Source organism: Pseudophryne corroboree, chromosome 10, assembly GCF_028390025.1.
Source record: "Pseudophryne corroboree isolate aPseCor3 chromosome 10, aPseCor3.hap2, whole genome shotgun sequence".
Taxonomy (NCBI): domain Eukaryota; kingdom Metazoa; phylum Chordata; class Amphibia; order Anura; family Myobatrachidae; genus Pseudophryne; species Pseudophryne corroboree.
The window spans coordinates 374,340,381-374,360,932 of record NC_086453.1 but is presented as its reverse complement, the minus strand read 5'-3'; the positions used below and the strand labels follow the sequence as shown (position 1 = coordinate 374,360,932).

The following is a 20,552-nucleotide window of genomic DNA, read 5'->3' as shown; positions in this document are numbered from 1 at the left end:
GAAGAGGGCCCTGCTCGTGAGAGCTTACATTCTAAAGGGGAGGGGTAGACAGACAGGGGTGACACAGATGGGGTACATGGAGAATGTAGAACAGAGGGTTAGGATGAGATGTGGCTGGGTTTGGTGAAGAAGTGGGTCTTGAGAGCCCGTTTGAAGTTTTGCAGAGAGGTGGAGAGTCTGAGGGGGAGAGGTAGGGAATTCCAGAGAAGTGGTGCAGCACGTGAAAAATCTTGGAGGTAGGAGTGGGAGGAGGTGATCCGTAGGCAGGAAAGTCGTTGTGCATTAGCAGAGCGAAGAGGACGGGTGGGAGTGTAAAGCGAGATAAGGTCAGAGATGTAGATGGGAGAGGAGTGGGTGAGGGCTTTGTAAGCGAGTGTGAGAAGCTTGAAATGGATTCTGAAAGGGAAGGGGAGCCAGTGAAGGTCTAGTAAGAGAGGAGAGGTAGACGTAGTGCGTTTGGTGAGGAAAATGAGCCGGGCAGCAGCATTGAGGATAGTTTGGAGAGGAGAGAGGTGTTTGTCAGGAATGCCAGTCAGGAGGAGATTACAGTAATCCAGTCTGGAGATGACCAGTGAGTGGATAAGAGTCTTAGAAGCATCCTGGGTCAGAAAGGGTCTGATCCTGGAAATATTTTTTAGATGAAAATGGCAGGTTTGTGAGAGGTGCTGAATGTGTGGTTTGAAGGAGAGGGAGGAGTCAAGGATTACTCCAAGACAGCGCACTTGGGGGCTAGAGGAGATAGTAGTGCCATCAATAGATAATGAGCTAGTAGGAGGTGAGGTTATGCGGGAGGGAGGAAAGATGATCAGTTCGGTCTTAGACATGTTAAGATTAAGAAAGCGCTGCGACATCCAGGATGAGGTAGCAGAGAGACAGTTGGAGATACGAGTGAGGAGAGCAGGGGAGAGGTCTGGAGAGGAAAGATAGGTTTGGGTGTCATCAGCATAGAGAAGATATTGGAAACCAAAAGAACTAATGAGCTTACCTAGTGAGGACGTATAGAGAGAGAAGAGGAGAGGACCAAGGACAGAACCTTGGGGTACACCTACAGTTAGTGGAAGTGAGGGGGAGGTGGAGTCATGAGAAGAGACAGAGAATGAACGGATGGTGGATGGAGCGAGACATGATGTCCCAGATGTGCTCAATTGGATTCAGGTCTGGGGAACGGGCGGGCCAGTCCATAGCATCAATGCCTTCGTCTTGCAGGAACTGCTGACACACTCCAGCCACATGAGGTCTAGCATTGTCTTGCATTAGGAGGAACCCAGGGCCAACCGCACCAGCATATGGTCTCACAAGGGGTCTGAGGATCTCATCTCGGTACCTAATGGCAGTCAGGCTACCTCTGGCGAGCACATGGAGGGCTGTGCGGCCCCCCAAAGAAATGCCACCCCACACCATTACCGATCCACTGCCAAACCAGTCATGCTGGAGGATGTTGCAGGCAGCAGAACGTTCTCCTTGGCGTCTCCAGACTCTGTCACGTCTGTCACATGTGCTCAGTGAGAACCTACTTTCATCTGTGAAGAGCACAGGGCGCCAGTGGAGAATTTGTCAATCTTGGTGTTCTCTGGCAAATGCCAAACGTCCTGCACGGTGTTGGGCTGTAAGCACAACCCCCACCTGTGGGCGTCGGGCCCTCATACCACCCTCATGGAGTCTGTTTCTGATCATTTGAGTAGACATATGCACATTTGTAGCTTGATGGAGGTCATTTTGCAGGGCTCTGGCAGTGCTCCTCCTGTTCCTCCTTGCACAAAAGTGGAGGTAGCGGTCCTGCTGCTGGGTTATTGCCCTCCTACGGCCTCCTCCACGTCTCCTGATGTACTGGCCTGTCTCCTAGTAGCGCCTCTATGCTCTGGACACTACGCTGACAGACACAGCAAACCTTCTTGCCACAGCTCGCATTGATGTGCCATCCTGGATGAGCTGCACTACCTGAGCCACTTGTGTGGGTTGTAGGGAGGTCATACAGGCACGTGGAGGCCACACACACTACTGAGCCTCATTTTGACTTGTTTTAAGGACATTACATCAAAGTTGGATCAGCCTATAGCACAGGTTCTCAAACTCGGTCCTCAGGACCCCACACAGTGCATGTTTTGCAGGTCTCCTTACAGAATCCCAAGTGAAATAACTAGCTCCACCTGTGAGCCTTTTAAATTGTGTCAGTGAGTAATTAATACACCTGTGCACCTGCTGGGTTACCTGCAAAACATGCACTGTGTGGGGTCCTGAGGACTGAGTTTGAGAACCTGTGGCCTATAGTGTGTTTTTCCACTTTAATTTTGAGGGTGACTCCAAATCCAGACCTCCATGGGTTAATAAATTTGATTTCCATTGATAATTTTTGTGTGATTTTGTTGTCAGCACATTCAACTATGTAAAGAACAAAGTATTTAATAAGAATATTTCATTCATTCAGATCTAGGATGTGTTATTTTAGTGTTCCCTTTATTTTTTTGAGCAGTGTATATACTTTGTCCAAGGCGGCACTCCGAAAATAAGCAAATACAGATACACTGCTGGAATGCAACGTTTCAGCGCTTTTGTCAAGCAATAAAGCACTGAAACGTTGCTTTCCAGCAGTGTATCTGTATTTGTTTATTTTCGGAGTACCGCCTTGGACAAAGTACATTATCTGCTACCTGAGGGCAGCAAGATTGGATGGCACCCCGCGCCTTACATTAGAATTCAGCAAGGGAGTGCCGGAATTGTCATTGTGTGTGTGTGTGTGTATATATATATATATATATATATATATATACACACACATACATACATACATACATACACACACACACACACACACACACACACACACACACACACACACACATATATAAACACACATATAATAGAGGAAATGTGTGTAGGCGTTTCATCGCGCCCTACGGGAATTCTTCACACCGTAGAAAGGGGCTACGCCCCCTTAACCCCTGCACGCGTTGCTGGGGTTCAATATTTGTATTATATGGAGTATTACTTGCATTCCTAGGTTTGTTAGTGGTTAAATATTGCACGACAAAGGGGGCGTAGCCCCTTGCGACGGCGTGAACAGCGCCTGCAGGGCACAATGTATAGAATGTAGCGGGTGTAGCGGGTGTGGGGGACCGCTGATGAGGCAGGGAGTATGTAGATGCTGCGGCTGGAGGGGGGGGGTGAGACCTATAACTATGTGATTGTATGTGTAACAATATATAGGGCACGGATAAGGATGTATGTGATATAGACATACCCACATGAAGAGGTATATAGTGTCATTAGACACAGAGGGGAGTGCTGGTACAATGAGGAACAGGGGCAGCTGTGTCCTGTCTCTACACCGTCTGATCCTTCAGGTGTAGCAACGCGGGGCGGTAGGGAAGGGATAAAGAGACGCGGGCGGTAGGGAGGGGATGCAGAGATGCGGGGCGGTAGGGAGGGGATGCAGAGATGCGGGGCGGTAGGGAGGGGATAGAGAGACGCGGGGCGGTAGGGAGGGGATAGAGAGACGCAGGGCGGTAGGGAGGGGATACAGAGACATGGGGCGGTAGGGATGGGATATAAAGGTGTAGGGAGGAGAGGATACAGAGACGCGGTGCGGTAAGGAGGGGATAGAGAGATGTGGGGTGATAGGGAGGGGATGCAGAGACGCGGGGCGGTAGGGAGGGTATGCAGAGACGCGGGGCGGTAGGGAGGGGATACAGAGACGTGGGGCGGTAGGGAGGGGATAGAGAGACGTGGGGCGGTAAGGAGGGGATACAGAGGCGTAGGGAGGAGGGGATACAGAGATGGGGAGTGGTAGGGGGGTAGAGAGATATGGGGCGGTACGGTGAGAGACGTGGGGCGGTAGGGACGGGACACAGAGCTACGGGGTGGTAGATAGGGGATAGAGAGATGCGGGCGGTAGGGTGGGGAGAGACGCTGGACGGTAGGGTGGGGGATACAGAGGCATAGGGAGGAGGGGATACAGAGACGCGGGGCAGTAGGGAGGGGATAAAGAGGCATAGGGAGGAGGGGATACAGAGACGCGGGGCGGTAGGGACGGGATACAGAGCCACAGGGCGGGAGGGAGGGGATAGAGAGATACGGGGCGGTAGGGTGGGGAGAGATGCGGGGCGGTAGGGTGGGGATACAGAGGCATAGGGAGGAGGGGATACAGAGATGTGGGGCAGTAGGGAGGGAATAGAGAGACGCGGGGCGGTAGGGAGGGGATAGAGAGACGCGGGGCGGTAGGGAGGGGATACAGAGACGCGTGGCGGTAGGGAGGGGATACAGAGATGTGGGGCGGTAGGGATGGGATACAGAGGCGTAGGGAGGAGGGGATACAGAGACGCGGGGCGGTAGGGAGGGGATAGAGAGATGCGGGGCGGTAGGGAGGGGATGCAGAGACGTGGGGCGGTAGGGAGGGGGTACAGAGATGCGTGGTGGTAGGGAGGGGATAGAGAGACGTGGGGCGGTAGGGATGGGATACAGAGGCGTAGGGAGGAGGGGATACAGAGACGCGGGGTGGTAGGGAGGGGATAGAGAGATATGGGGCGGTAGGGTGAGAGACGCGGGGCGGTAGGGAGGGGATACAAAGGCGTAGGGAGGAGGGGATAGAGAGACGCGGGGCGCTAGGGACGGGATACAGAGACGTGGGGTGGTAGGGAGGGGATAGAGAGATGCGGGGCGGTAGGGTGGGGAGAGACGCGGGCCTGTAGGGAGGGGATACAGAGGCGTAGGGAGGAGGGGAAACAGAGACACGGGGCGGTAGGGAGGGGATACAGAGGCGTAGGGAGGACGGGATACAGAGATGCGGGGCGGTAGGGACAGGATACAGAGCCACGGGGCGGTGGGGAGGGGATAGAGAGATGCGGGGCGGTAGGGTGGGGAGAGACGCAGGGCGGTAGGGTGGGGATACAGAGGCATAGGGAGGAGGGGATATAGAGATGTGGGGCGGTAGGGAGGGGATAGAGAGATGCGGGGCAGTAGGGAGAGGATACAGAGATGCGGGGTGGTAGGGAGGGGATACAGAGACACGGGGCGGTAGGGAGGGGATAGAGAGACGCAGGGTGGTAGGGAGGGGATACAGAGACACGGGGCGGTAGGGAGGGGATAGAGAGACGCAGGGCGGTAGGGAGGGGATAGAGAGACGCCGGGCGGTAGGGAGGGGATAGAGAGATGCGGGGCGGTAGGGAGGGGATAGAGAGACGCAGGGCGGTAGGGAGGGGATAGAGAGACGCGGGCGGCAGTGAGGGGATAGAGAGACGCAGTGCGGTAGGGAGGGGATAGAGAGACGCAGGGTGGTAGGGAGGGGATAGAGAGACGCAGGGTGGTAGGGAGGGGATACAGAGACACGGGACGGTAGGGAGGGGATAGAGAGACGCAGGGTGGTAGGGAGGGGATAGAGAGACGCGGGGCGGTAGGGAGGGGATAGAGAGATGCGGGGCGGTAGGGAGGGGATAGAGAGACGCAGGGCGGTAGGGAGGGGATAGAGAGACGCGGGCGGTAGGGAGGGGATAGAGAGACGCAGTGCGGTAGGGAGGGGATAGAGAGACGCAGGGTGGTAGGGAGGGGATAGAGAGACGCAGGGTGGTAGGGAGGGGATACAGAGACACGGGGCGGTAGGGAGGGGATAGAGAGACGCAGGGTGGTAGGGAGGGGATACAGAGACACGGGGCGGTAGGGAGGGGATAGAGAGACGCAGGGCGGTAGGGAGGGGAAACAGAGACGCGGGCGGTAGGGAGGGGATACAGAGACGCGGAGCGGTAGGGAGGGGACAGAGAGACGCAGGGCGGTAGGGAGGGAATAGAGAGACGCGGAGGGGTAGGGAGGGGACAGAGAGACGCAGGGCGGTAGGGAGGGGATAGAGAGACGCGGGCGGTAGGGAGGGGATAGAGAGACGCAGGCCGGTAGGGAGGGGATACAGAGACGCAGGCCGGTAGGGAGGGGATAGAGAGACGCGGGGCGGTAGGGAGGGGATAGAGAGACGCAGGGTGGTAGGGAGGGGATAGAGAGACGCAGGGTGGTAGGGAGGGGATACAGAGACACGGGGCGGTAGGGAGGGGATAAAGAGACGCAGGGTGGTAGGGAGGGGATACAGAGACACGGGGCGGTAGGGAGGGGATAAAGAGACGCAGGGTGGTAGGGAGGGGATACAGAGATGCAGGGCGGTAGGGAGGGGATACAGAGATGCAGGGCGGTAGGGAGGGTATAGAGAGACGCAGGGTGGTAGGTAGGGGATAGAGAGACGCGGTGCAGTATGGAGTGGATAGAGAGACGCAGGGCGGTAGGGAGGGGATAGAGAGAAGCGGGGCGGTAGGGAGTGGATAGAGAGACGCGGGCGGTAGGGAGGGGATACAGATACGCGGTGTGGTAGGGAGGGGATACAGATATACGCGGGGCGGCAGGGAGGTTCCCCAGTGAGGAAGCTGATAAAGAGAGCGGGGGGAAGTAGTAGAGGGGGTGGACACCAGAAGCGGAGACTTGTGTAAAGTGGGGACCAGACATAGATACAGTGGGTAGGATGGCTGGAGGGAGTCACTGTTGGGGCTGTGGGCGGCTGCTGCAGGCTGGTAAACAGTCAACTATCCAGAGGCAGTCTGTGCTACTACTACACACAGCTCCCAAACCCCTCCCCCATCCTGCTCGTGGAGCGCGGTGCCCGAAAAGGGGGCATGACCTAATGTAAAAGGGGCGTGGCCTCACGGGTATATTCTCTCTCGCTCCGGGGGTGTTTCCAGCTTGCCTGTAGATGCTGGCAGCCCCCGGAGACTGGAGTGTGTGGCGGCTCCTCTCTGTGACAGGAGATGATGTCACTGCAGCACTCGGCTCCTGTCACAGCAGGAGAGCTGACAGCTGGATGTGTGCGGAGGAGGCGGTGGGTCTGTGTACGCGGCGCAGGGAGGGCTATGAAAGCTTCTCCTGCACCACCCGTCCCTCCTAATGTCTATGCCTGTGGCAGCAGCTTTTGTTCCCCCGGCGCCGCGGCCAGGGAGTCGGAGTTACTGATGGAGGAGGGGGGGGGGGAGATGGACAGGCAGCAGGACCTATCACGCTGCACATGTGACGGGCTCTGTGACTCCGCCCACCACTGTGACTCCACCCAGCGTTATGGCCAGGCACAGAGTCACAGATTTGGCCTAATATATAGGAGATATATATACACACACACACACACACACACACACACACACACACAGAGTCTGTATAAGTATATGTATCCTGTCCCCTGATGCAGCAACATACCTCCCAACATGACCCTCTCCAGGAGGACACAATGCTCTGCTTCTGGACTTTTCTCTTTCTCTATGATTGCCGGCACCTGTGTTGAACAGGTTAATGGATAAGAAAGGTGTTTCACCACAGGTGATGGTAATCATAAATAGAGAGAAAAGTCCAGGAGCAGAGCATGGTGTCCCTCCTGGAGAGGTCATGTTGGGAGGTATGCAGCAATGTTTTAATATACCATGTACCTGTTCTGCGCTGTCTTGTACTGTAAGTCGCTGTTTTCTTGTTTTGCTCATTTGTTTATGTACTTTGTTAGGCGCTGTGGAACCCTTCTGGCGTCATATAGATAAACGATAGCGATAATAATAGACCTTGGCATGGAAGAAAGCCACAGCCGCGGCATGGTATGCAGATTCAGAGACTCAGTCGCACACAGATATACCGGTATCATATATCACAGTAATCAGCACAGCCTCCTGGTATTGTGTTATTTCTAAGACACATTTTCTGCAATAAAGATGTAAAATAGACGCCCAACGCTAGCAGAGTCTCACGGGAGCCGGTGTGCCAAGAGCGTCTGATTGGCACTGCTGCAGAATAGATGTCTGAAGACACATCTATCCACAGTACATATGCTTGCCATAATATACCTTTAACCCAGGACACCCATAATTTACACAGGTTCACCTGGATTTAATCAGCCACAGAAACCTGTGTAAAACATAGGTGTCCCAGATTTATATATATATATATATATATATATATATATCTCTGTACTGTACCTATATAACCTTACAATCACACAGCTCCCAACATGACCCTTTCCAGGAGGAACAAAGGCCCTCATTCTGAGTTGATCGCTCGCTAGCTGTTTTTAGCAGCCGTGCAAATGCATAGTCGCCTATTTTCGCTTTGCAGGAGTGTGATCACATGTGCAGTCGAGCTCTGCAAAATCATTTTGTGCAGTTTCTGAGTAGGTCTGTACTTACTCAGCCCTTACGATCACGTCAGTGTATTTGGTGCTGGAATTGACGTCAGATACCCGCCCTGCAAACACCTGGACACGCCTGCGTTTTCTCTACCACTCCCAGAAAATGGTCAGTTGACACCCACAAACGCCCTCTTTCTGTCAATCTCCTTGTGATCGTATGGATTCTTCGTTAAATCATAGCTCAGCAACGATCCGCATTGTACCCGTACGATGCTCGTGCGCATTGCGGTGCATACGCATGCGCAGTAGAGACCTGATCGCAGCGCAGCGAAAATCGGCAGCGTGCGATCAACTCAGAATGACCCCCAAAAGCTGGCGGCTATGATAAATGAATAGGGACGTCCAGGAACAGAGCATTTTGTCCTGCCTGGAAAGGGTCACATACCGCCCAACATGACCTCTCCAGGAGGGACACAATGCTCTGCTCCTGGACTTTTCTCTTAATGTATGATTGCCATCACCTGTGCTGAAACACCTTTCTCATCCATCAACCTGTTCAACACAGGTGCTGACAATCATACATTCAGAGGGAAGTCCAGAAGCAGAGCATTGTGTCCCACCGGGAGAGGGTCATGTTGGGAGGTATGGGGTTCATACTTGCCTACCTGACCCTCTCCATGAGGGAGAAAATGCTCTGTTCCTGGACTTTCCTGGTAATGTATGATTGCCATCACCTGTGCTGAAACACTTTTCTTATCAATAAACTAGCTCACCACAGGTGATGGCAATCATACATTACCAGGAAAGTCCAGGAACAGAGCATTTTCTCCCTCATGGAGAGGGTCAGGTAGGCAAGTATGATGGGGTTATGTTGGGAGGTATGCAATCATATGTGTGACAGGTGAATGAGCCTCACTCTTCATGTGAATCCAGTTTTACATTGATAATCTGGCAACCCACATATGTGAGCCTCACCCATTCACATTATCAGCCATGTTTCACCAGACCATTATATGTGTGCTCTATCCACCCGGGATACTGTCCAGTCCTCCTTAACTGTTTCCTACAGGCACACAAGAACATCACACACAGCTCTGTAAACTCCGTAAACTGAAATCATCCAATGACTAATAATCAGCAAATACTGTAAGTAACTGGCCGGTTTCACCCGTGCATCACTACGTATTGTACCGAGGAGGCCACAGCCCTTGGAAGCAACCTATTGTGTCACACCCAGTTCTAGTACAAACTACTGGTAGGTAATACGCTACCTAAGAATACCTACTAAAGACTGATATCCTCATTTGTTACAGTAGAGTTATTTAGTTTCAGACAATAAATTGGCTCAAACATTAAGACATCAAAGGAAAATGTTCTATGAAGCTGAATGGACCTCTGTTGACCACGAGTAACACAAGTGAAAATGAAAACCATTAGGCAATTTGGTGGTTGGTTACCAAAAGCAGAAAATAAAATGTTATGTTCCAGATACAGATTTGTGTAGGCTTACCATACTATCCCTCAGGACACACATGGATTACGCAGGTTCTGTAGATAGCCGACTTCAGCCTGCATTTCACCTTTAATCAGCCGCAGAACCTGTGTAATTTATGTGTGTCCAGGATTAAAGGGATAGGGGCAGATGTACTGTACTAAGCCTTGTAGAGTGATAAAGTGGATATAAACTACCAACCAATCAGCTCCTAACTCATTTTTTTTCAAACACAGCCTGTAACTTGCCAGTTTGGAGCTGATTGGCTGATACTTTAGCTCTCTCCACTTTATCACTCTCCAATTAGTACATTCCCGCCATAGTGTGGTGTGCCTAGATATGTGGCCTCATTTTGTACAGTGATAAACTTCAGAAGCAGTCTGTGCAACAGTACCTATAACCAGGCTGGAGAGCCCAGACATAAGTCAGCAGTCTGTGAGTCAATGCTACAGTACCTATAAACAGGCTGGAGAGCCCAGACATAAGTGAGCAGTCTGTGAGTCAGTGCTACAGTACCTATAACCAGGCTGGAGAGTCCAGACATAAGTGAGCAGTCTGTGAGTCAGTGCTACAGTACCTATAACCAGGCTGGAGAGTCCAGACATAAGTGAGCAGTCTGTGAGTCAGTGCTACAGTACCTATAACCAGGCTGGAGAGCCCAGACATAAGTGAGCAGTCAGTGAGTCAGTGCTACAGTAACTATAACCAGGATGGAGAGCCCAGACATAAGTGAGCAGTCTGTGAGTCAATGCTACAGTGCCTATAACCAGGCTGGAGAGCCCAGACATAAGTGAGCAGTCGGTGAGTCAGTGCTACAGTCAGTGGCGTAACTGGAAATTTTTCTCCCCAAGCCAAAAAATTATTCGGCGCCCCCCCCCCCCGCCCCCCCCATAATTGGCACTAGAAAAGGGATAAACATGCGCGCGCCGAAGACGTGCGCTGCAAAAAAGGGGTGTGGCTTCATTGGCATGGGCGTGGCTTCACATAAAGGGGCGTGGCATTGCAGGAAAAGACTACCTCATACCCCAGTTTTGCAAACCTGCACGCCCAGACGTTGGCCACCACAGGAAAGAAAAATAATCCTGATTCATGCCCCTTACATTATTTGTCATTTTTCCTCCTTATAGTAATGCCCAGTATACATTATGCCACATACTGCAATGGCCCTTAGACATTATGCCACACACAATAATGCACACACCGTAATGCCCCCGACACATTATGCCACACACCGTAATGCCTGTGACACATTATGACAGGAATCGCAATGCCTGTTATACATTATGCTACACACTGCAATGCCCCTGATACATTATAGCACATACAATGTCTATAACACATTATGACACACACCGCAATGACCCTGAGACATTATACCACATACCACAATGCCCGTGATATAGTATTCAACACACAGTAATGCCTGACACATACCGCAATGCCCGTTATACCCTATGCCACACACCGCAATGCCCATTATACATTATGCCACACTGCAATGACCCTGAGACATTATACCACATATCACAATGCCCGTGATATAGTATACCACACACCATAATGCCTGACACATTATGACACACACCGCAATGTCCGTGATACATTATGCCACACACTGCAATGACCCTGATACATTATACCACATATCACAATGCCTGTGATATAGTATACCACACACCATAATGCCTGACACATTATGACACACACCGCAATGTCCGTGATACATTATGCCACACACTGCAATGACCCTGATACATTATAGCACATATCACAATGCCCGTGATATAGTATACCATACACCGTAATGCCTGTGACACATACTGCAATGCCCGTTATACCCTATGCCACACACCGCAATGCCCCTGAGACATTATACCACAATGCCCGTGATATAGTATACCACACACCATAATGCCTGTAATACATTATGACACACACCGCAATGTCCGTGATACATTATGCCACACACCGTAATGCCCATTACACATTAAGTTCTACAGTAAGGCTTCTAATTACTTTTAAATTACCTGCTCGTTGCCAGGGATTTCATGCTCTTGGTTCCATGCACGGTGCCAGGGGTTTTCATGCTCAGGGTGTCATGCTCGTTGCTAGGGAGTAGTGCTTGTTGCTAGGGCTGTGCTCTCCCAGTGCCACATATGCCCCCAGTGCCAGATATTCCCCCATAGTGCCAGGTACTCACATGCCCCCAGTGCCAAATATAGCCCCCCCCACCTCATGTGTCAGGTACACATATACCCCCCAATGCCACATATGCCCCCAGTGCCAGATATTCCCCACAGTGCCAGGTACACACATGCCCCCAGTACCAAATACAGCCCCCTTCCCCCCATGTGCCAGGTACACATATACCCCCCCAGTGCCACATAAGCCCCCCTCCCCCTGTGCCACATATGCCCCCAGTGCCACATAAGCCCCCCTCGCCCTGTGCCACATATGCCCCCAGTGCCACATAAGCCCCCCCCTGTGCCGCATATGCTCCCCCAGTGTGCCTGCACTCCCCCCGTTTTGTGTTGGAGGGACACGGAGGGCACAGCGCGCGCCTCTCCTGTGTCCCTCCTGCGTCTCCGGCGGGTCTGTTAAAGGAAGTGCCGGTTCGTGAGCCAATCAGAGCTCACGAACGGAACTTCCTTTATTAGACCCGCCGGAGACCCAGGAGGGACACAGGAGTGGCGCGCGCTGTGCCCTCCGTGTCCCTCCTTACAGCAGCGGAGGGAAGGAGGAGACCGCAGATTGACATGCGGACGGCTCGTCCGCATGTCAATCTGCGCTAAATCAGTGGCGCCCCCTACTGCCCCCCGCGAGGGCTGCGGGGGCAGTAGTTACGACACTGGCTACAGTGCCTATAACCAGAGGTTAAAGTGAGCCAAGACGGGGTTGGAACTGCCACGATGTCAGCCGGCGGCGCAAGGAGATACTGGGCGCCTGCTGAGATTTTATTACCAGTGGGCGCCCAGCTTCCTCTTCACATCGGCAGCCGGAGCTCACTCCTGAGCTCTGGCTTCTGACTTTTGCAATGGGCGGCGTGTGCTATGGGAGAGACCAGTAGCGGATCTTGCCACGGGCAAGCAGGACTTTTGCCCGGGGTGCCGCCTTCCGGCTTCCGCCTTCCTGCTGCCCGCTGTGTCCCCCGTCCGCCTCCGCTGCCCGCTGTGTCCCCGCCTCCTGTGAAGGTAACTAGACGCTACGCGTCTAGTTTCCCTTCGCGGAGAGGACCTTTTGCTGTGCGGTGCGCGATGACGTCATCGCGCACCGCTCAGCAGTCAAGCGGCGCTATTAATGTACAGGGGGCGTAACTGACCACGCCCCCTGTATTAGGCCACGCCCCGTTTCCTGCCCGGGGCGCAGAGCGGGCTTGAACCGGCCCTGGGAGAGACGTCATGACGTCTCTCCCATAGTTCCGAGGAGCAGGCGGCAAGGAAGAAGGATGTCATCGGTCGGACGCAGGAGTGGGGCGTAAGGTGAGTATATTGTGTTTGGGTATTTTTTGTGTGTTAGCGGCACTACTAAAGGGGGCATATCTACAGGGGCCAAAACTAAAGCGGGCATATCTACTGGAGGCATATCTACAAGGGGCATAACTAAGGGGGCGCATATCTACAGGGCGCATATTTACAAGGGGAATATCTACAGGTAGCATAAATAAAGGGGCAAAACTTAAGGGGGCATACAGTATCTGCTGGGGACATATCTACAGGGGGCATATCAACAGGGGGAAAAACTAAAGGGGACATATCTACTGGGACCATAACTAAATGTGACATATCTACTTGAGGCAATACTTCATGGGGGCACTACTAATGAGGGCAGTGCATAGGGGGTGCTTCATAAGGGGCATCACTTCTAGGGACATAAGGGGCGCTACTACTGGGGGCACTGCATAAGGGGCACTACTACTGTGGGCTTTATGTGTATTTGGGGTGCTACTACTGTGGGCTTTCTGTATAAGGGGCACTAATGTGTCATAACTTGAATGAGGGACACTACTATGTGGTGTAATGTGAATAAGATTGTGCTACTGTGCGGCGTAACTTGAATTGGGGATACTACTGGGTGACCATGCCCCTTTCTTTTTGAGACCACGCCCCTTCTTCGTGGCGTGCTCGCAGGCGCACAAGTGGTCGGGGGTGGTGAGTTCCACTACCTTCCTAGGACCACTTTAAGCACTGCCTATAAGCAGGCTGGAGAGCCTAGACATAAGTGAGCAGTCTGTGAGTCCATGTTACAGTACGTACAGTATAAGCAAGCTGGAGAGCCCAGACATAAGTGAGCAGTCTGTGAGTCCATGTAACAGTACGTACAGTATAAGCAGGCTGGAGAGCCCAGACATAAGTGAGCAGAATGTGAGTCCATGTTACAGTACGTACAGTATAAGCAGGCTGGAGAGCCCAGACATAAGTGAGCAGTCTGTGAGTCTGTGCTACAGTACGTACAGTATAACCAGGCTGTAGAGCCCAGACATAAGTGAGCAGTCTGTGATTCCATGTTACAGTACGTACAGTATAAGCAGGCTGGAGAGCCCAGACATAAGTGAGCAGTCTGTGAGTCCATGTTACAGTACGTACAGTATAAGCTGGCTGGAGAGCCCAGACATAAGTGAGCAGTCTGTGAGTCCATGTTACAGTACGTACAGTATAAGCTGGCTGGAGAGCCCAGACATAAGTGAGCAGTCTGTGAGTCCATGTTACAGTACGTACAGTATAACCAGGCTGTAGAGCCCAGACATAAGTGAGCAGTCTGTGAGTCCATGTTACAGTACGTACAGTATAACCAGGCTGGAGAGCCCAGACATAAGTGAGCAGTCTGTGAGTCCATGTTACAGTACGTACAGTATAAGCAGGCTGGAGAGCCCAGACATAAGTGAGCAGTCTGTGAGTCCATGTTACAGTACGTACAGTATAAGCAGGCTGGAGAGCACAGACATAAGTGAGCAGTCTGTGAGTCCATGTTACAGTACATACAGTATAAGCAGGCTGGAGAGCCCAGACATAAGTGAGCAGTCTGTGAGTCCATGTTACAGTACGTACAGTATAAGCAAGCTGGAGAGCCCAAACATAAGTGAGCAGTCTGTGAGTCCAAGTTACAGTACGTACAGTATAAGCAGGCTGGAGAGCCCAGACATAAGTGAGCAGTCTGTGAGTCCATGTTACAGTACATACAGTATAAGCAGGCTGGAGAGCCCAGACATAAGTGAGCAGTCTGTGAGTCCATGTTACAGTACGTACAGTATAAGCAAGCTGGAGAGCCCAAACATAAGTGAGCAGTCTGTGAGTCCATGTTACAGTACGTACAGTATAAGCAGGCTGAAGAGCCCAGACATAAGTGAGCAGTCTGTGAGTCCATGTTACAGTACGTACAGTATAACCAGGCTGGAGAGCCCAGACATAAGTGAGCAGTCTGTGAGTCCATGTTACAGTACATACAGTATAAGCAGGCTGGAGAGCCCAGACATAAGTGAGCAGTCTGTGAGTCCATGTTACAGTACGTACAGTATAAGCAGACTGGAGAGCCCAGACATAAGTGAGCAGTCTGTGATTCCATGTTACAGTACGTACAGTATAAGCAGGCTGGAGAGCCCAGACATAAGTGAGCAGTCTGTGAGTCCATGTTACAGTACGTACAGTATAACCAGGCTGGAGAGCCCAGACATAAGTGAGCAGTCTGTGAGTCCAAGTTACAGTACGTACAGTATAAGCAGGCTGGAGAGCCCAGACATAAGTGAGCAGTCTGTGAGTCCATGTTACAGTACATACAGTATAAGCAGGCTGGAGAGCCCAGACATAAGTGAGCAGTCTGTGAGTCCATGTTACAGTACGTACAGTATAAGCAAGCTGGAGAGCCCAAACATAAGTGAGCAGTCTGTGAGTCCATGTTACAGTACGTACAGTATAAGCAGGCTGAAGAGCCCAGACATAAGTGAGCAGTCTGTGAGTCCATGTTACAGTACGTACAGTATAAGCAGGCTGGAGAGCCCAGACATAAGTGAGCAGTCTGTGAGTCCATGTTACAGTACGTACAGTATAAGCAGGCTGGAGAGCACAGACATAAGTGAGCAGTCTGTGAGTCCATGTTACAGTACATACAGTATAAGCAGGCTGGAGAGCCCAGACATAAGTGAGCAGTCTGTGAGTCCATGTTACAGTACGTACAGTATAAGCAGGCTGGAGAGCCCAGACATAAGTGAGCAGTCTGTGAGTCTGTGCTACAGTACCTATAACCAGGCTGTAGAGCCCAGACATAAGTGAGCAGTCTGTGAGTCCATGTTACAGTACGTACAGTATAAGCAGGATGGAGAGCCCAGACATAAGTGAGCAGTCTGTGAGTCCATGTTACAGTACGTACAGTATAAGCAGGCTGGAGAGCCCAGACATAAGTGAGCAGTCTGTGAGTCCATGTTACAGTACGTACAGTATAAGCAGGCTGGAGAGCACAGACATAAGTGAGCAGTCTGTGAGTCCATGTTACAGTACATACAGTATAAGCAGGCTGGAGAGCCCAGACATAAGTGAGCAGTCTGTGAGTCCATGTTACAGGACGTACAGTATAACCAGGCTGGAGAGCCCAGACATAAGTGAGCAGAATGTGAGTCCATGTTACAGTACGTATAGTATAAGCAGGCTGGAGAGCCCAGATATAAGTGAGCAGTCTGTGAGTCCATGTTACAGTACGTACAGTATAACCAGGCTGGAGAGCCCAGACATAAGTGAGCAGTCTGTGAGTCCATGTTACAGTACATACAGTATAAGCAGGCTGGAGAGCCCAGACATAAGTGAGCAGTCTGTGAGTCCATGTTACAGTACGTACAGTATAAGCAGGCTGGAGAGCCCAGACATAAGTGAGCAGTCTGTGATTCCATGTTACAGTACGTACAGTATAAGCAGGCTGGAGAGCCCAGACATAAGTGAGCAGTCTGTGAGTCCATGTTACAGTACGTACAGTATAACCAGGCTGGAGAGCCCAGACATAAGTGAGCAGTCTGTGAGTCCATGTTACAGTACATACAGTATAAGCAGGCTGGAGAGCCCAGACATAAGTGAGCAGTCTGTGAGTCCATGTTACAGTACGTACAGTATAAGCAGGCTGGAGAGCCCAGACATAAGTGAGCAGTCTGTGATTCCATGTTACAGTACGTACAGTATAAGCAGGCTGGAGAGCCCAGACATAAGTGAGCAGTCTGTGAGTCCAAGTTACAGTACGTACAGTATAACCAGGCTGGAGAGCCCAGACATAAGTGAGCAGTCTGTGAGTCCAAGTTACAGTACGTACAGTATAAGCAGGCTGGAGAGCCCAGACATAAGTGAGCAGTCTGTGAGTCCATGTTACAGTACATACAGTATAAGCAGGCTGGAGAGCCCAGACATAAGTGAGCAGTCTGTGAGTCCATGTTACAGTACGTACAGTATAAGCAAGCTGGAGAGCCCAAAAATAAGTGAGCAGTCTGTGAGTCCATGTTACAGTACGTACAGTATAAGCAGGCTGAAGAGCCCAGACATAAGTGAGCAGTCTGTGAGTCCATGTTACAGTACGTACAGTATAAGCAGGCTGTAAAGCCCAGACATAAGTGAGCAGTCTGTGAGTCCATGTTACAGTACGTACAGTATAAACAGGCTGGAGAGCCCAGACATAAGTGAGCAGTCTGTGAGTCTGTGCTACAGTACCTATAACCAGGCTGTAGAGCCCAGACATAAGTGAGCAGTCTGTGAGTCCATGTTACAGTACGTACAGTATAACCAGGATGGAGAGCCCAGACATAAGTGAGCAGTCTGTGAGTCCATGTTACAGTACGTACAGTATAAGCAGGCTGGAGAGCCCAGACATAAGTGAGCAGTCTGTGAGTCCATGTTACAGTACGTACAGTATAAGCAGGCTGGAGAGCACAGACATAAGTGAGCAGTCTGTGAGTCCATGTTACAGTACGTACAGTATAAGCAGGCTGGAGAGCCCAGACATAAGTGAGCAATCTGTGAGTCCATGTTACAGTACGTACAGTATAAGCAAGCTGGAGAGCCCAAACATAAGTGAGCAGTCTGTGAGTCCATGTTACAGTACGTACAGTATAAGCTGGCTAGAGAGCCCAGATATAAGTGAGCAGTATGTGAGTCAGTGCTACAGTACGTACAGTATAAGCAGGCTGGAGAGCTCAGACATAAGTGAGCAATCTGTGAGTCCATGTTACAGTACGTACAGTATAAGCTGGCTGGAGAGCCCAGACATAAGTGAGCAGTCTGTGAGTCCATGTTACAGTACGTACAGTAGAAGCAGGCTGGAGAGCCCAGACATAAGTTAGCAGTCTATGAGTCCATGTTACAGTACATACAGTATAAGCAGGCTGGAGAGCCCAGACATAAGTGAGCAGTCTGTGAGTCCATGTTACAGTACGTACAGTATAAGCTGGCTGGAGAGCCCAGATAGAACTGAGCAGTATGTGAGTCAGTGCTACAGTACGTACAGTATAAGCAGGCTGGAGTGCCCAGACATAAGTGAGCAGTCTGTGAGTCCATGTTACAGTACGTACAGTATAAGCAAGCTGGAGAGCCCAAACATAAGTGAACAGTCTGTGCAGGTAATCTCAGTCTGGCACTGCTACTATTTGCCCTTCAGGTGGCAGTCTTTCACCTTTAAATGTTGGTTCTGTGTTTGTCTATGAAGAGGCCTAAGTATAGACTCTTTATTGTGCCCTCTCCTCATTAGGGTCTGGACTCGCTGACCATTAAATGATGCCTCCTTTCCCCCAGTGGGCCATGCTCTAGTTGTAGAAAACTAATAATTGCCACAACTCTCTTATTCTAATGCTATCTGATGGAGTGCCAACGTCATCTTCCCTGCGTAACTATCAAAATGTGCATAAATGGTTGTTATACCACAAAAATAAGATTTTAAACCTACCAGTAAATCTTTTTCTCCTAGTCCGTAGAGGATGCTGGGGACTCCGTAAGGACCATGGGGTATAGATGGGCTCCGCAGGAGACATGGGCACCTATAAAGAACTTTTAGTATGGGTGTGCACTGGCTCCTCCCTCTATGCCCCTCCTCCAGACCTCAGTTAGAGAACTGTGCCCAGAGGAGATGGAGAATACAAGGAAAGGATTTTGTTAATCTAAGGGCAAGATTCATACCAGCCCACACCAATCATACCATATAACCTGGAATACCCATAACCAGTTACCAGTATGAATAAACAACAGCATCGGTCCAAGACCGATTCCAACTGTAACATAACCCTTATGTAAGCAATAACTATATACAAGTCTTGCAGATTTTCCGCACTGGGAAAGGCGCCCAGAATCCTCTACGGACTAGGAGAAAAAGATTTACCGGTAGGTTTAAAATCTTTTCTTACGTCCTAGAGGATGCTGGGGACTCCGTAAGGACCATGGGGTTTATACCAAAGCTCCCAATCGGGCGGGAGAGTGTGGATGACTCTGCAGCACCGACTGAGCAAATGCTAGGTCCTCATCAGCCAGGGTATCAAACTTGTAGAATTTAGCAAAAGTGTTTGAACCCGACCAAGTCGCTGCTCGGCAAAGCTGTAATGCCGAGACACCTCGGGCAGCCGCCCAAGAAGAGCCCACATTCCTAGTGGAATGGGCCTTTACTGAATGTGGTAACGGCAATCCAGCCGTCTGCTTTGAAGCAGGCGCGCCAATCTTGTTGGCTGCATACAGGACAAACAGAGCCTCTGTTTTCCTAATTCTAGCCGTCCTGGCTACATAAATCTTTAAGGCCCTGACTACATCCAGGGACATGGAATCCTCCAAGTCACTCGTAGCCACAGGCACCACGATAGGTTGGTTCATATGAAATGAAGACACCACCTTAGGTAAAAATTGAGGACGAGTCCTTAATTCTGCTCTATCCACATGAAAAATCAAGTAGGGGCGCTTGTGAGACAATGCCGCCAATTCAGACACCCGCCTTGCCGAAGCCAAGGCCAATAACATGACCACCTTCCAGGTGAGAAATTTCAACTCAACCGTTTTAAGGGGTTCAAACCAGTGTGATTTAAGGAACTGTAACACCACGTTCAAGTCCCATGGCGCCACTGGGGGCACAAAAGGAGGCTGGATGTGCAGCACTCCCTTTACAAAAGTCTGGACTTCTGGAAGAGAAGCCAATTCCTTCTGAAAGAATATCGATAGGGCCGAAATCTGTACCTTAATGGAGGCTAACTTCAGGCCCATATCCACTCCTGTCTGTAGGAAGTGGAGAAAACGGCCCAGATGGAAATCTTCCGTAGGAGCATTTTTGGTTTCACACCAAGAGATATATTTCCGCCAGATACGGTGATAATGTTTTGCCGTCACCTCCTTCCTAGCCTTTATTAGAGTAGGTATGACCTCCTCCGGAATACCCTTCTCAGCTAGGATCCGGCGTTCAACCGCCATGCCGTCAAACGTAACCGCAGTAAGTCTTGGAACATGCAGGGCCCCTGCTGTAACAGGTCCTCCCTTAGAGGAAGAGGCCAATCTGGAACAATGAGTATTGTCTGTACTCTTTTCCGTCTTATGATCCTCAACACTTTTGTGATGAGAGGAAGAGGAGGAAACACATACCAGAGCGTCTACTGCTATTGCCTGAAGGTCCCGGGACCTGGCACAGTACCTCCGAAGCTTCTTGTTGAGGCGTGACGCCATCATGTCTATTTGAGGAACTCCCCAGAGACCCGTTATCTCTGCAAAGACTTCTTGATGAAGTCCCCACTCTCCTGGATGGAGATCGTGTCTGCTGAGGAAGTCTGCTTCCCAGTTGTCCTCTCCCAGAATGAAAACAGCTGACAAAGCGCTTACGTGATTTTCCGCCCAGCGAATAATCCTGGTGGCTTCCGCCATCGCGACTCTGCTCCTTGTCCCGCCTTGGCGGTTCACATGCGCCACGGCTGTGACATTGTCTGATTGAATCACGACCGGTAGGTTACGA

At 51.0% G+C, this 20,552-nt stretch overlaps 1 protein-coding gene across 9 annotated transcripts in view; it reads right to left on the bottom strand.

The window, feature by feature from the left end:
- Positions 1-20,552, bottom strand: part of PKNOX2 (PBX/knotted 1 homeobox 2) — a 581,048-nt gene that overhangs the window by 221,167 nt on the left and 339,329 nt on the right. The window contains exon 1 of one of the 9 annotated variants that reach the window (XM_063943773.1): positions 9,636-9,658. The exons of the other annotated variants lie outside the window; for them this stretch is intronic. The gene's annotated coding sequence lies outside the window, so the exon portion shown is untranslated. Of the gene's footprint in view, positions 1-9,635; positions 9,659-20,552 lie in introns of those variants that run through there. 9 annotated transcript variants of the gene reach the window in all.